The following is a 17,383-nucleotide window of genomic DNA, read 5'->3' as shown; positions in this document are numbered from 1 at the left end:
TAATTTAACTATGTATAACCATAACCAGTCATATTAAGACTATGCTTGAAGTTTAAACAGAGACAGAACATTTTTTTAAATACAGTACAGAGCTAAGGGATTAGTACCACTGCCTATTAAACAGTCACGTGTACGATTGACTTACAGTATTTACAAATGGTTTGGAATTTTCCTCTTCTGCTGAGAGCTGCTCTCACTGCTTAGCCATCATACTTTATGGCTATCGCTACTGGGTTGCCAGATCCCTCTTAAAAACTCCACACTTAACTGTTTTTTTGCCCTGCGAGACAGGTTTAAGCTTGACGAGAAATATCGTCCGTTTTGATCTCGTCACACCCCTAGAAAATAATATAGTGAGATTTTCTTTATATGTGAATTATGTTGAAAGAAAGAAAAGTTACCGTTGTGTAAATCATATGGGATTTTTGTTAACGTTTCTTGTCATTTAATTAACATAAATAACAATAGCTATCCCTCATGTTCCACCCCTAAACCCATACATCACTCAGTACCCCTCCCTTTTTTTAGCATCAATTTTGAGCTGAGGGTAGAGTCAGCTAAAATCACAGGCTTTAGTTACCCTTTAAGGACAATGAAATATGAATACCAAAATATTTTCTCCAGAGATCAGTGTCTCTTGCTGATTTAGTTGTTGTCCAGAACCCTCATAATCTGCTTCACAATACTGAATTGTAAATAAGAGCTTTGCTTCCTCAGTATGGAAACTGGGTAAACTGGGCAGCAGTGAGTCCTGCTGTTCACTACAGAGAACACTGAGTAAAATCTGTCTTGAAAGGGTTACATTTATTGAATTTTTTTATTCTTACACATCAGAAAAATCGAATTTTGCAGAAACAGATTGATTATTAGCAACAGAAACCCAATTTCTGCAAAGATGAGGACCCTTCTGTTACAATAAAATGTGAATCCTCCAATGGACAGAAGTACCTGTGGTTTGTTGGCCACTCCCCCCACAAAGATGGACTCATTGTACATCACAGGATTGCATGATTGCATTTCCTCATTAATCCATCATCAGTTAAGCAGGTAAATGGTCTGGAGCTGTTTCCAGGTGGCATTTGCATTTGGAAGCTCTTGCTATAAAACCCACAACATGTGGTTAAAGGAACGCTTAATGGAATTAAAACAGAACGTCATTTGGCTGAAAAATGAAAGAAACCCGTCAGAGACATGAGATATGTTAAAAGTGGCCAAATTAACAGTTTGGTGCATTCTGGGAAAAAAAGAATGCAGTAGTGAGCTCAGAAAAAAAAACCCTAAATGTCCAGAGTAGATAACAGTGGGGTATAATCACAGAACCTTTCCATGGAGAAGAAAAAGCCCTTCACAACATCCATCCAAATCAAGAACACTCTCCAGAAAGTAAGTGTGTCAGTATCTCAGTCTACCATAAAGAGAATACTTCATCAGAGCAAATACAGAGGCTTCACCACAAGCTGAAGGTCATTAATAGAAAGGCTAGGTTACACTTTAACAAAAAACATAAAAAAGCCAGCCCAATTCTGGAACAGCGTTTTTCTGGACAGGTAAACTAAGGTCAAACTTTACTGGAGCATTGGGAAGAAAAAAGTGTGGAGAAGGCTTGAAAAAGCTTAACACAAAACTTACCACATCCTCTGTAAAACATGGTGGTGGCATAGGCATGCATTGCTTCTTCCAGTTGCACTGGGTCATAGTGTTTACTGAAGATGTGGCAGAAGACAGAAGGATACATTCTCTAATGTACAAGTGTACATTTATTATTGCTCAGATTTAACCAAATGCAACAAGGTTGATTAGACAGCTTTTCACAGTACAGATGAATAATGACCCAAACTACACTAAGAAAGCAACCAAGGAGTTTTTTAAAGCACAGAAGTGGAATATTCTGCAGAGGGCAAGTCAATCACTAGATCTGAACCTGATTAAGCAGCATTTATCTTGCTTAAAACAAAACTAATGGCAGGAAGATCCACAAACCAGCAATAACTGAGGACAGCTGCAGTAAAAGACTGGCAAATCATCATAAAGGATGAAACCCAGTGTTTGGTGATGTTCATGGGTCACAGTCTTTAAGGAATTCTTTGCCTGCAAAGGATTCTCAACAACATAATTAAAAAAATGAACATTATATTTATGGTGAAGTTCAATTGTCCAATTACCTTTGATCCCCTGAAAAATGATTGTAATTCCTAAACAATTCATAGGATATTTTTGTTCAACCACACGAATAAAACCTGATGTCTATGCTTCAACTGTATCATATTTGTTTTATTTTAAATCCAGTGTGATGGCATGCAGAGCCCAAATCATGAAGATTGAGTCACTGTACAAATATTTAAGGACTTAACTGTATATATACTAAAAGATAATAGTGCTCAGTTGTTGTTAGTGAGCAGGAATTAGTTTTATATAGTGTGATGAGGTAACATGGGTTGAAAGTTTTAGGACAGGTTCAGTTTAAGGAATCTGCTGTTTTCTTTGAATGATGTTATCACTGAGGAATTTATGTTTCAGTAAAATGCAAATCCGGCTATTTAGTGATCAAAGGCGAGTTACAGAGCGTCTGCAGAGTTTGAGTTCTGAAGGTCAGGGGCCGAAGACAGATGCAGTGAAGCATATGGTGAACATGTGCGCTGAGTTTAAGACAGACCCAACCCCACCCCACCCCTGGTCTGCTGGAGGTTAGTGTGGAGAATTAAGCCCAGGTCTTGCCTCCACACTGACCAGATGAGTACTGATCCGCATGACAGTCTAATCAGGGTAAAGTAAATTGATCAGTACATTTAAGAATATGTGAAAATAATGGGGTGATTTTTAGCAAACAATCCATTGCTTAAGAGCTTACAGCTGGTCTGTAGTAATTGAAATAAACTTAGCTTTGGAAATGGATGTTTCCAAAGTAAAGCAGTATTGTAGCAAAGCAGTATTGTAGTAAAGCAGTATTGTAGTTAAGCAGTATTGTAGTTAAGCAGTATTGTAGCAAAGCAGTATTGTAGTAAAGCAGTATTGTAGTTAAGCAGTATTGTAGTTAAGCAGTATTGTAGTAAAGCAGTATTGTAGTTAAGCGGTATTGTAGTAAAGCAGTATTGTAGTAAAACAGTATTGTAGTTAAGCAGTACTGTAGTAAAACAGTATTGTAGTTAAGCGGTATTGTAGTAAAGCAGTATTGTAGTAAAGCAGTATTGTAGTTAAGCGGTATTGTAGTAAAGCAGTATTGTAGTAAAACAGTATTGTAGTTAAGCAGTACTGTAGTAAAACAGTATTGTAGTTAAGCAGTATTGTAGTAAAGCAGTATTGTAGTTAAGCAGTATTGTAGTTAAGCAGTATTGTAGTAAAGCAGTATTGTAGTTAAGCAGTATTGTAGTAAAGCAGTATTGTAGTAAAGCAGTATTGTAGTAAAGCAGTATTGTAGTTAAGCAGTATTGTAGTAAAGCAGTATTGTAGTACAGCAGTATTGTAGTGAAACAGTTTTGTAGCTAAGCAGTATTGTGGGAAAGCAGTATTATAGCAAAGCAGTATTGTAGTTAAGCGGTATTGTAGTTAAGCAGTATTGTAGTAAAACAGTTTTGTAGCTAAGCAGTATTGTAGGAAAGCAGTATTGTAGCAAAGCAGTATTGTAGTAAAGCAGTATTGTAGTTAAGCGGTATTGTAGTAAAACAGTATTGTAGTAAAGCAGTATTGTAGTAAAACAGTATTGTAGTTAAGCAGTATTGTAGTAAAACAGTATTGTAGCAAAGCAGTATTGTAGTTAAGCAGTATTGTAGTAAAACAGTATTGTAGTAAAACAGTATTGTAGTTAAGCGGTATTGTAGTAAAGCAGTATTGTAGTAAAACAGTATTGTAGTTAAGCAGTACTGTAGTAAAACAGTATTGTAGTTAAGCAGTATTGTAGTAAAACAGTATTGTAGTTAAGCAGTATTGTAGTAAAGCAGTATTGTAGCAAAGCAGGATTGTAGTAAAGCGGTATTGTAGTTAAGCGGTATTGTAGTAAAACAGTATTGTAGTAAAGCAGTATTGTAGTAAAACAGTATTGTAGTTAAGCAGTATTGTAGTAAAGCAGTATTGTAGTTAAGCAGTATTGTAGTAAAGCAGTATTGTAGTTAAGCAGTATTGTAGTTAAGCAGGATTGTAGTAAAGCAGTATTGTAGTTAAGCGGTATTGTAGTAAAACAGTATTGTGGTAAAGCAGTATTGTAGTAAAGCAGTATTGTAGTTAAGCAGTATTGTAGTAAAGCAGTATTGTAGTTAAGCAGTATTGTAGCAAAGCAGGATTGTAGTAAAGCAGTATTGTAGTTAAGCGGTATTGTAGTAAAACAGTATTGTAGTAAAGCAGTATTGTAGTAAAACAGTATTGTAGTTAAGCGGTATTGTAGTTAAGCAGTATTGTAGTTAAGCAGTATTGTAGTAAAGCAGTATTGTAGCAAAGCAGTATTGTAGTTAAGCAGTATTGTAGTTAAGCAGTATTGTAGTAAAGCAGTATTGTAGTTAAGCAGTATTGTAGTAAAGCAGTATTGTAGTTAAGCAGTATTGTAGTAAAGCAGTATTGTAGTAAAGCAGTATTGTAGTAAAGCAGTATTGTTGTAAAGCAGTATTGTAGTAAAACAGTATTGTAGTACAGCAGTATTGTAGTAAAACAGTTTTGTAGCTAAGCAGTATTGTAGGAAAGCAGTATTGTAGCAAAGCAGTATTGTAGTTAAGCGGTATTGTAGTTAAGCAGTATTGTAGTAAAACAGTTTTGTAGCTAAGCAGTATTGTAGGAAAGCAGTATTGTAGCAAAGCAGTATTGTAGTAAAGCAGTATTGTAGTTAAGCGGTATTGTAGTAAAACAGTATTGTAGTAAAGCAGTATTGTAGTAAAACAGTATTGTAGTTAAGCAGTATTGTAGTAAAACAGTATTGTAGCAAAGCAGTATTGTAGTAAAACAGTATTGTAGTTAAGCGGTATTGTAGTAAAGCAGTATTGTAGTAAAACGGTATTTTAGTTAAGCAGTACTGTAGTAAAACAGTATTGTAGTTAAGCGGTATTGTAGTAAAGCAGTATTGTAGTAAAACAGTATTTTAGTTAAGCAGTACTGTAGTAAAACAGTATTGTAGTTAAGCAGTATTGTAGTAAAACAGTATTGTAGTTAAGCAGTATTGTAGTAAAGCAGTATTGTAGCAAAGCAGGATTGTAGTAAAGCAGTATTGTAGTTAAGCGGTATTGTAGTAAAACAGTATTGTAGTAAAGCGGTATTGTAGTAAAACAGTATTGTAGTTAAGCAGTATTGTAGTAAAGCAGTATTGTAGTTAAGCAGTATTGTAGTAAAGCAGTATTGTAGTTAAGCAGGATTGTAGTAAAGCAGTATTGTAGTTAAGCGGTATTGTAGTAAAACAGTATTGTAGTAAAGCAGTATTGTAGTAAAACAGTATTGTAGTTAAGCAGTATTGTAGTAAAGCAGTATTGTAGTTAAGCAGTATTGTAGCAAAGCAGGATTGTAGTAAAGCAGTATTGTAGTTAAGCGGTATTGTAGTAAAACAGTATTGTAGTAAAGCAGTATTGTAGTAAAACAGTATTGTAGTCAAGCAGTATTGTAGTAAAACAGTATTGTAGCAAAGCAGTATTGTAGTAAAACAGTATTGTAGTTAAGCGGTATTGTAGTAAAGCAGTATTGTAGTAAAACAGTTTTGTAGTTAAGCAGTACTGTAGTAAAACAGTATTGTAGTTAAGCAGTATTGTAGTAAAACAGTATTGTAGTTAAGCAGTATTGTAGTAAAGCAGTATTGTAGTTAAGCAGTATTGTAGTAAAACAGTATTGTAGTTAAGCGGTATTGTAGTAAAACAGTATTGTAGTAAAGCAGTATTGTAGTAAAACAGTATTGTAGTTAAGCAGTATTGTAGTAAAGCAGTATTGTAGTTAAGCAGTATTGTAGTAAAGCAGTATTGTAGTTAAGCAGGATTGTAGTAAAGCAGTATTGTAGTTAAGCGGTATTGTAGTAAAACAGTATTGTAGTAAAGCAGTATTGTAGTAAAACAGTATTGTAGTTAAGCAGTATTGTAGTAAAGCAGTATTGTAGTTAAGCAGTATTGTAGCAAAGCAGGATTGTAGTAAAGCAGTATTGTAGTTAAGCGGTATTGTAGTAAAACAGTATTGTAGTAAAGCAGTATTGTAGTAAAACAGTATTGTAGTTAAGCGGTATTGTAGTAAAACAGTATTGTAGTTAAGCAGTATTGTAGTAAAGCAGTATTGTAGTAAAGCAGTATTGTAGGAAAGCAGTATTGTAGCTAAGCAGTATTGTAGTAAAGCAGTATTGTAGTAAAGCAGTATTGTAGGAAAGCAGTATTGTAGTTAAGCGGTATTGTAGTAAAGCAGTATTGTAGTTAAGCGGTATTGTAGTAAAACAGTATTGTAGTTAAGCAGTATTGTAGTAAAGCAGTATTGTAGGAAAGCAGTATTGTAGCTAAGCAGTATTGTAGTTAAGCAGTATTGTAGGAAAGCAGTATTGTAGTAAAGCAGTATTGAAATAGATAGTGTTACTGCATTTAGAGTGGAGGAAAGACCTGGGCTGAATTCTCCACACTATCCTTTAGCAGACCAGGGGTTGGACTGGTGCACTGGTGTTACTGTATTTTAGGATGTCTCAGTGTTTGTATACTCTTAAACGGAGTATTCTAGGGTGTCTCAGTGTGTGTATACTCTTAAACAGAGTATTCTAGGATGTTTCAGTGTGTGTATACTCTTAAACTGAGTATTCTGGGATGTTTCAGTGCATGTTTACTCTTAACTGGAGTATTCTGGGATGTCTCAGTGTGTGTATACTCTTAAACAAAGGGTGAGTATTTTGGGCTGTTTTAGTTCATGTGTTCTCTTAACCAGAGTATTCTGGGATGTCTCTGAGTGTGTTTATATGTACTCTTAACCTGAGTATTCTGAGATGTCTCAATACTCTTAATTGGACGATTTTGGGATGTCTCAGAGTGTGTATACTCTTAAACAGAATATTCTGGGATGTCTTAGTGCATGTGTTCTCTTAACCGGAGTATTCTGGAATGTCTCAATCTGTGCATTTGTACTCTTAACCTGAGTATTCTGGGATGTCTCAGAGCTTGTATACTCTTACCCAGTATTCTGGGTTGTCTCAGAGCGAGTATACTCTTAACTGGAGTATTCTGGGCTGTTTAAGTGCATGTATACTCTTAACCGGAGTATTCTGGGATGTCTCAGTACCTGTGTTCTCTTAACCAGAGTATTCTGGGATGTCTCAGAGCGTGTATACTCTTAACCAGAATATTCTGGGTTGTCTCAGTGTGTGTAGACACTTAACTGGGTATTCTGGGATGTCTAATGTTCCTGGGATGTCTAATGTTCTGCAGAATGTATACTCTTAAACAGAATATTCTGGGATGTCTCAGTGTGTGTAGACACTTAACTGGAGTATTCTGGGATGTCTTAGTCTGTGCATATGTACTCTTAACCTGAGTATTTTGGGATGTCTCAGAGCATGTATACTCTTAACTGGAATATTCTGGGATGTTTCAGTGTGTGTAAACTCTTAACTGGAGTGTGAAAGGTGCAAAGGCGTAGGTTTTACGTGATGTTTGCATTATGTCTTATTCTGCGAGTTTTTCTAGCTGTTTGCAGCAAAAATCTAAACTAATCTGTCTGACTGATATTCTGCAATAATTAGATTATTATATAAATGTAAATGAACTGAGTGAGAGTCATTAGACTGTAGATCTCGGGCGGGACAGTGTTAGGCTTGAATTTTTATTTTCCCATTATCTGATTATCCACGTTCATGCGTTAACAAACTCTAATGTTCTGCATTAATCAGATTCAGAAGGAGTCTCAGTGTGTGCATATGTACTCTTAACCTGAGTATTGTGGGATGTCTCAGTGTGTGTATACTCTTAACCTGAGTATTCTGGGATGTCTCAGTGCATGTTTACTCTTAAGTGGAGTATTCTGGAGTGCTGCAGTAATCAGATTCAGAAGTTTTTACAGATTTAAGTGTTTTTACACCTGTAATGACAGTTATTAGCGATTAAACAAAGCACTTTCTGTAGATTTGGGTTTAACATATGTATGGAACGATCACTTTTATTGAACAGTGTCCATAAATGGTTCCTACTGTGAAACATCTTTGAGGCACAAAGTGTCCAAACGCAAGGTCAGTATGCCTTTACTTTCAGAGAGCACTTCTGGAAAATGTCAGACTCAAATCTTCGAGAGGATTGTTTATTAGAGAATAAACCACATTCTGGTCTGGCGGCCAAATGATAAATCAGCATGACAAAGGCCAAAAGTCTAGTCTTCTTTCTTATGAGTGGATTACGCTCGGTTAAAATGGGTTTTTGCGTTTCTGTTTGGCTTTGTCTAAAACAGTTAGCTTGCTAATTTTTGTTTATAGCTAGCTACAAGTTTGCTGTGTGACACTTTGACAGAAGATACAGTTGCAAGAGAAAGTATGTGAATCCTTTTGCGATTTATTTGGATTAAATTAATCATTAAATGTGTTCTGATCTTTATCTAAGTCACAACAATAGACAAACACAGTCTTCAAGTAATACCACACAAAAAATATATGTTTGCATGTTAACATTCACAGTGGGGGGGGAAGTATGTGAACCCCTAGACTAATGACTTTTCTAATAGCTAATTGGAGCCAGGATGTGATTAGATTGGATGTGGTGTTTAAAGCTGCCCTGTGCTATAAATACAAACCAGTTTGGAGTTTGCTGTTCTCAGGAAGCATTGCTTGATGTGAATCATGCCTCCCACAAAAAAAGACTCTCAGAAGACCTACATTCAAGAATTGTTGACTTGCATGAAGCTGGAAATGGTTACATAAGTATCTCTAAAGTCTTGATGTTGGAGGATGGTGTTTTGCAGGAAAACATAAGACAATCTGTCCGCTTACTGAAGCTCAACAGAGGATGGATGATGCAACCGAACAACGACCCAAAACATGACCTCAAGAGAGCGATTCACACCAGATATCCAAGAATATTGCTGAACTGAAACAGTTTTATGAAGAGAAATGGTCCAAAATTCCTCCTGACTGTTGTGCAGGTCTGATCCGCAACTACAGGAAACGTTTGATTTAGATTTACTGCTGCCAAAGGAGGATCAACCATTTATTAAATCCAAAGGTTCACATACTTTTTCCCCCCCTCACTGTGAATGTTAACATGTTGTGTTCAATAAAACCATGCAAACATATATTTTGATATTAGTTTAAGCCGACTGTGTTTGTCTATTGTTGTGACTTAGTTGAAGATTAGAACACATTTAATGACCAAGTTTTGCAGAAATCCAGGTAATCCCTAAGGGTTCACATACTTTTTATGTTGAATTGGAATTAGAATTGATAAAAAACGTAAAGAAGGTTTAAGTCAAAAAAGTATAAAGTTATTGTGATTAGTTTGATTCTTAAATTGAAACTTGAAGCTTCTCATGATAAACAAGTTGGCATGATGTGTTAATAAAAAAGGAATTGTTTCGAGGCTTGTTGACAGGCTCCAAGTTGCTCCATTGTTTATTGTATTTATTGGAGACACATTGTTGAACAGACATTATTTCAGATGTTACACGCTTTGTGAACACATGGTGTTTATATACAGGACAGCATGTATTTGGCTAAACTCCCATAGTGCTTTCTGTAAATTTATGAGGCTAAGTTTTGAAAATACATTGATAGCATTTCAGAATAACAGTTACATTAGAAATACATTTTCTTGTTTGACACATTTTAGCTTTTTCTACAGTGTTTTGCTCATCTTTACCAGTGGTGACAGTAGTTTGATGGCTAGCTTGGTCTTCCATATCATATGACAAATGAAATGCAAAAAAGAATGAAGGTAAATAACACAGCTTATCCTCCCACCCAGACTTTAAACCACCCGCACTGAAGCCACCAAGCTTGATCTAAACAATAAGGGCAGGAGGGATGACAGACCATGAGCAGCCTCAGACAGTTTATCCACAATGATGCAAAGGGCCATAATCATCATATAAAGCGAAAACATCAAATTAACAAATTAAAGAAAAGACACTGGTCTAGTGAGGTCATGGAGATTCAGAGTGAATTAAAAAGTATGTCTGAAGCATCAAGCACAAATCAAATGTATATAAGGGTGAGAGCACAGGCGTACGAACATATGGCATATTGCTCAGATGCCCTGCATCAAGAACTGTCACCACATGAACACGAGATTACTTTACACACCTTTATCAACAACCAGGGTGCATATTATTGGTACTGGGGGTTGGTTTATTGGGGGGTCTGACCCCCCTAATTAAGACTTGAATCCCTCAAAAGGGGTGAAAACATGTATACAGACTTCTTACCTATAATGTTTGATATCACAATAAACATACAGTATCCATATTCTTCGCATTATAATGTACACTTTAAATCCTTTAATTTTCCCAAAAATCATCAGTGCGCCTTGTAATCCGGTGCACCTTGTGTATGATGCGTGGTGTGACAGGTAAGACATACGATCATACATCCATCACTTTCAAATGTCAGTTTAAAATTTCTTTGTATTTAAACCCTTTTTGAGTACATTTTTGGAGCGTGTACTTTTATTTTTTTTTCTTCAGTTCATTTATTCAAACTACTGGGTTCATTTTGCTTTTACTTAAGAATAAGCTTGATTTAAGTTTCCCTAGCGGAGTGGACTACACATGGTTCCGGTGGTGGTTCCAATGGTGCTTCCAAATAACAGACCTAGGCAAATGCAGTAAGCCTATTTATTAGTGGGCTGAGTTGATCAACTGATTGAATTCTGTATTCTACTGAACAGTATTCTGAGATTGTTCATGATTCATTAAGAAATTCTTTTTTTTTTGGCAGAAAGACAAAACAATTAAATGTGTAGTGTGATATGCATTGCTAAAATACTTTAAAAAAAAATACAAAATTAAATTACAGAACTGATTTAGTCCCTGTGCTGATTTAGTCCTTGAAATAAAACTAGTGTTGCCAACTTCTCAGTAAGGAAAGGAGCTATTGGCTGTCCTAAAAGTCGCCAGAAGTGGCTAAATGACGCCATTGCCTAATTTGCATAATACATGTTTTTGAAGCTGTAAAGGATTAATGTTGTGGGAGAGAAAAAAAGTGAGTAAAAACACCCTAAATATGTTAGAAATGTTACAAATTAACTCTAACTCTAAAATAACTATAAGAGCAGTAGTTAGCCAGAACTGTTATTCTATTATTTTTTTTTTAAGATTTCTTAAGTTTTCTTTATTTTCAAACCTATTGTAGACAAATTGTTCAATAATAAGGTAACTAGCTAGATGTTTAGCTTTTCACAAAGAGGGAGACACTGTGGACGAGGTGAGTGACAGGCTACGTGGTGAATGAGGTGAGTGAGTGACTGAGGCTGTGTGAAGTAAATTCAGTGATTAATTTTCGTGTCACACTGAAGACGCATTTATATTTACATCCTGCTCTGTAATTACGTGGGCGGAGTCAGTCAGCGGCGGCTCTGGGCATGTGCAGTTGATGTGCAGCATGGATGTGGAGGTGTGGGTGTGCTCTGAGTGTGAGTGTGGTGGGCGGGGCGCACGGCAGCACGGACAGCTTGCTGAGGACAGTAACTAAAGAGCTCATGTGTTCATCTCAATTTATGAAATTGTTTTTGTGTCATATGTGTTACATCAGGATTTTAACCTGACGTATCTTATTATCTGATTCAATTTTGAATTTGGTATCAATAATCTGAAATGGATCTGGGCTCTTATGGGTTGAACATGTATTATGCTTCACAGAGAAAGAGAAAGAAAAAGAGAGAGAAAGGAGGGAAAGAGAGATTTGTGTCAGTTAAATGGCCTTTAGTTGCTTCTGCCAGCTTATTTCCCCATTATATAAGTTATTTTGCTGTCATACATTAGAGTGAAGAATATGGTAACTTGTTCCTATGGCCTACAATACTGTGAACAGGCAGTCAACTATTATAAAATATATTGAATACCCATGGGAGGGTAGCTGTTGCAGGCAAGAGTACACACTGATGGTGAGTGAGGGTTTGAAATGTCACAAAAAAATGATGCTAATTATTGATACCAGGAGCCAATAGGAAGCATGCACATCGTGTGTAATGTACTAAAAAAATGTAAGGTAAACTCAACTTTTTGGTAAACTTTTTGTTTTCTGGGTGTGTAATGTAGGTTATATATTGGCTCACAATATGGTATGAACTCTAATCGTATCTAATCGTATCTTCAAACTGCAGCAAAGCTGTAAAGGTAAATCAGCATTGAGAAAAGATTAATCTGTTCAGTCTTTCCTTTCTTTAGGACGTTCTGCAGCTCAGCCTCCCACTGCTCTAATTTAAACCTGATTTAGAGAAAACTACAGTCCAGTTTTAAACGACTCTGAATTCCGGCCAGATCCTGACTGAGAAGCAGATGTGTGTCTTTGTTTCATTAAAAGCTTTTACATGCCCTGAAAAATGAGTTCAGAATCGAATTACTATAGGTTTCTGATTATTCCAGTACTGATGCATGTTTGCTCTTAAGTATTATGGGATGTCTTAGCTTGTGCATGCATTAAAACAGACAGAGGAGCGTCCTTTAGTGATCTGGCGAACCAAAAACACATTCAAACCTATCTAGAGTGTTCCAAAAACTCCGCCCCTGTAGGTATTTTGCTGTAAATAACTGCGAGTTATTATCAACACTGAAGAGTAGAGTTTGTGCTGAGCGGTAGGGTGTAGGGTGCATGGTGGACGGTGCATGGTGTAGGTTGTAGGGTGCTTTTAGGAAAGGTGTACAAATGCTAATGTGTGAAGTGCATTTAATGAGAAACAGTGCTAAACTTCCAATCAAATAAAAACAGGACTAAAGAGGGGCTTTGCTGCAAACACTGAGGGAAACAGCCCCTGCAGAGACATTATTAATGAGGAGAGCAGCCACTGACTGCAGTATGCAATACACTGTTCAACAAAAGAGAAGAGAGTCAGTGTGCTTGTGGGGAAATCACCCTCTGTGTGATCTGCACAAGTTTCTGTGAATTATGGTGTAACATTTACATCAAATAATTAAGTAACTGAATGGAGAATTTTAAGTAAAAATCATCTCAACTCATTTTCAGCAGTTAAACATTATCATGTATGTTTTTGTACACACTGTATTTTTGGGTCGAATTCACCCAGATATTTAAGTAAATATTACCTACACAAAACAGCTGAGACCCATTCAAAAAGCAAAGCGTAGTTTAATTAATGCTTTTTAGTACTTTTTAGTACACAAAAACACTTGATTATTCATGCAACACATAAAGGAGAGCAAGACAACATACTGATGTGGGTGAGGGTTGGGGCCACCCCCATTATGTAAACATGATGATGCCAGGGGCCAATAGGAAAGATGTATTTTTGTGTGATATACTAAGAATATGTATGTTATGTATACTTTACTTTATTTCCTGGTATGTCACAGCTGTTTAGTGTAGGTAAAATTTACCCAAGTAAAGTGAGTGTGACGCAATGGACAATACATTTTAAATGCTTTAATGTTAATGTGGCTTTAACTCAGAATTTCCCATACAGTAGCTTACTTTATTACTTTTAAATGTTACTCAATTAACTTGATTATTATGTATTAATCCAATTTTTTTACAGTGGATTTGGGCTTTGCCCCCTTTCTGTTAGTTTGATGAATATGAACTTTTCTCTCTTTTTTTTTTCCTGTACAGAACATGGGAGTATAAAAGCTCTTTGAGAACGGGGGGCTAATTTTTTCCAAACTGCTGAAGAGTAAATGCTTTATTAAATTTATGTAAACAAAAGCCATGACCACATCTTAGGAGCAAACGTTTCCATGTGGAGCGCTGACTCACAGCGCCTGGAGCTGCAGGGCTACACAGAGTCGGGTCAGGCTTGGATTCGGAGGAGAGGCACAGTTTAACTTTGTGAGTTTATAATATCTCCTGTATGCACTGTGTCACTGATGTTCTGTGCAAATAAAAATGTGATTTAAGAAGTTAAACACTGTAAATGTATTGTGAAAAAGTTTGAACAGTGTGTAACGTCGTGTTTAAGATAAATGCTGGTAATGATGTCATGTTTTTTTTTAGCTCTGTCATATTGTGTGGATGAGCCGCTTACACTAGGATCATTTTTTAAAAAACAGGATATGGTGTTTTCCTGCAGACGTTTGAAGGTAATTGCCTCCAGCTGACTGCTCCAGCTGCAGCCTAGGCCTCGCTCTGCAGGCTGAATTAGCTCAGAAGACGACACTGAGGTAAAAAATGGTAGACTGGATAAGCATGTTTAGATCTGCCCCTTCCGCGGAGTAAACTGAAGAGGCCCTCACACTAACCAGGAACGGGGCCAGAACCTTCTACAGAGTACCGGGGCATCCTAACATATCCTAACACTACTTTCTTCATCATCAACACTGACATATTTATAGCTAAACCAAACGTGAGGGGATGCCATTAGAATACCTCACCATTTTCCATTTCAGATGTTTAGGTGATTCCCTGATGCAGCAAGCTACAAATACACACACAAAAAAACCCAGTCCCAAACCATAAAACCATAAAATGAAAAGAATTTAAGCATACTGCTCATTTAGAGCCCTTTCAGGAGACCAATAGTAATTAGACAGTAATTAAAAGTTATCACAGCAATTATGTTTAAAAAGTCAAGAATAAGTTAAAAATATCATCATTTGAAAATTACTTTTCTACACACAGCAGAACTTAACTCCCACAAGTTCATTTAAACTCTTTTTCAGGGTTTATGTAGCTCCACACACACTACACAACACCTTGCCAGAGTTTAACTACCTAAATCCCTGTTTCCCTGCACACTATCAATGAACAAGGCGCGCTGGATTTTAAGTAAACAAACAAAAGTAAACAAAACTTTAATTCTTAAAAAAAAAAATGAGTTAAACGAGGGCTAGATGTTAGTCTACACATCTTTCTCTCTTAAAAACTGTTTATTTGGGTAAATAACACACATTCATTTACTTAGAGTAAGCTTAGATTTCCAGTATTTTAGCACAGTTAGCAGCAGCGCTACCCACAGTTAGCAGCACTTTGCACTTGTAAATGCCACCTGACAGCACTACACTGAGGAACTCAGTAACAAAAGGCGCTGTAAGCTAGCGGTTCGTCCCACGTGGCATGTTTTAACATGGTAAATGCGCAGGCTACAGTCCGTGTACTTACCTCTGAACGGCGAAAGAGCTAGCGCTGCGGTTGGCGGCTAATGCTAATATTGCTCCAGCTTAGTTACTGGAGAAACTTTATTAAAACTTTTTTATAACGATGTATGAAGTACATGTAAAGATGTTTTGTGTAATGTACTAAGAAAGGTTAAATTGTGTCTCAGCTGCACTGAAAAAAAATATGCGTAAAATTTGCTTTAAAAAAGTTTCTCAACTTTCTGCATTCGCTTTTTTTTAAGTACATTTAATTAAATGTTAATTAAAGTAACTTCAATTCGGTTTCAAGACTTAAATGTTATATAGAGTAAATAAGTGAACTGAACTTCAGTCAATCCTTTCTTTTAGTAAATTTTACTTCATTTTTTTTGCTGAATCAATCCTTACTTTTAGTAACCTTAATTTCTGCATACAGTATTACCTAATTACAATTACTTAATTTATACAATATTACTATATATAATTTTAGTTAAAACACACATTCAAATATTTACATAATCTCAAAGATTTATTTTGTATATTAAAAAAAATTATTACATGCCATCCATGTGTTAAGAGAGTGTAATATGTGTTTTAACTAAAAATATTTTAACTTTTAATATTATAATATATTATGTATCATAAATTATTTGAGTAATATAAACTAAGTAATTGTAATTACGTTATATTGTATGCAGAAATAAAGTAAATGTTACTAATAGAAAGGATTGATTTAGCAAAAATAAATGAAGTAAAGTTTACTAAAAGAAAGGATTGACTGAATTTCCATTCACTTATTTACTCTATATAACATTTAATTCTTAAAAACTGAGTTCACGTTACTTAAATTTACATGAAATTAAATTTATTTAAAAAAAGCAAATGCAGAAAGTTGCAAAAGTTTTTAAAGTAAATTTTATGCCTCATTTTTTTCAGTGTGTTCAGTGCAAAAATATTTACTTAAAAAACTAATTGAGTGCAAATTGTTGCTTCAAATGTATTTAGCAGATTCTGTAGTTTGTTCGCTTTTAGTGTATACTTGGGAAATGGGGTGGTTTTATTGTATTCTACTAAAGAAGTAAAATAAATGGGCAGAGTTTAATGAAATCTCTGTGGAGTCTGTGGCAGTATGTTGGTTTATCTTGGTTAAAACCCGAAATATTCAACTATTTGGCAAATAACTCCAACGCTACACACCATTTAGATCCCAATGAGATAAAATTACACTCTCCATTCTGAGCAGTAGAACAGTGATAGTTCTAAAACTGAGCTCAGTGGGACACAGTACCACATGTCTGAGTCGCGGGACCATTGTTTGTATATCCTGATGGCCTTTAATCACCTCAGATATAAACCGTGAGCTCAGTTCTGACAGCACTGACATTCTGTATACTGTAAGTCACAGAGTCTACACTGAGCTCTATTCTCTCTGCTTTATTCCACTTTTTGTACCTACTATAGAAAAGATTCACTGTAACTGTGAAACTCAACTTATTTAATTACAGGTAAAACACTACCTGTTGTAAAAGCTGGAATACAGTTTTTATATTAGATTTCTGGAGTTGGATAAAGTCATAGAAAAATGTTTATTTTGTAAGTTAGACTAGAGCTTGAGTTCAGTACTGTTTATTGGTTTAGTATTACATAGTTTTTTGTGTGCTGCACAGTGTATTTCACTTCTCCTGCTCTTAATTCACCTTCACTGCTTAGTTTTCAAGCTATGTTTACATACTATGTAATATTTAAGTGTACATAAGGTTTTAGTTACTCAATTAAGTTAAATTGCACATACTTTAAATAGCAAAGTATCTCTAATATGTATTTTCTAGGTTTGGCAACTTATACTTCCACAATTAATGTAAACAAAGTTATTGTAAGTATTGGTTCTGACTAGGGGTGGGCGATATAGCCCTAAATTAATATCACAATGGTATTTTCGTGATAACGATACTCTTGGCGATATAACAAAACAGTGAGTTAAAAATAATAAGAATAATTTAAAGAGTACAATACTGCAATAAAATGACAATAAAATTGCATACAATATGATATGATATGATACAGCACACCTCTAACTTAGCTTAACAATTAAAAACAAGAATTTTATCAGATTTGTAACAGAAGTCTATAATCCAGAATGTCATGATACTAATAATATTAATAATGTACTCCAAATATCTCCATATATCCAGGATTAAAGTAAAATAAATGATACTGGACAGATATAATCTGTCTT

Source organism: Astyanax mexicanus, chromosome 11, assembly GCF_023375975.1.
Source record: "Astyanax mexicanus isolate ESR-SI-001 chromosome 11, AstMex3_surface, whole genome shotgun sequence".
In the NCBI taxonomy this organism is placed as follows: Eukaryota; Metazoa; Chordata; class Actinopteri; order Characiformes; family Acestrorhamphidae; genus Astyanax; species Astyanax mexicanus.
The sequence above is the reverse complement of the archived record's forward strand: the minus strand, read 5'-3'. Positions refer to the sequence as shown.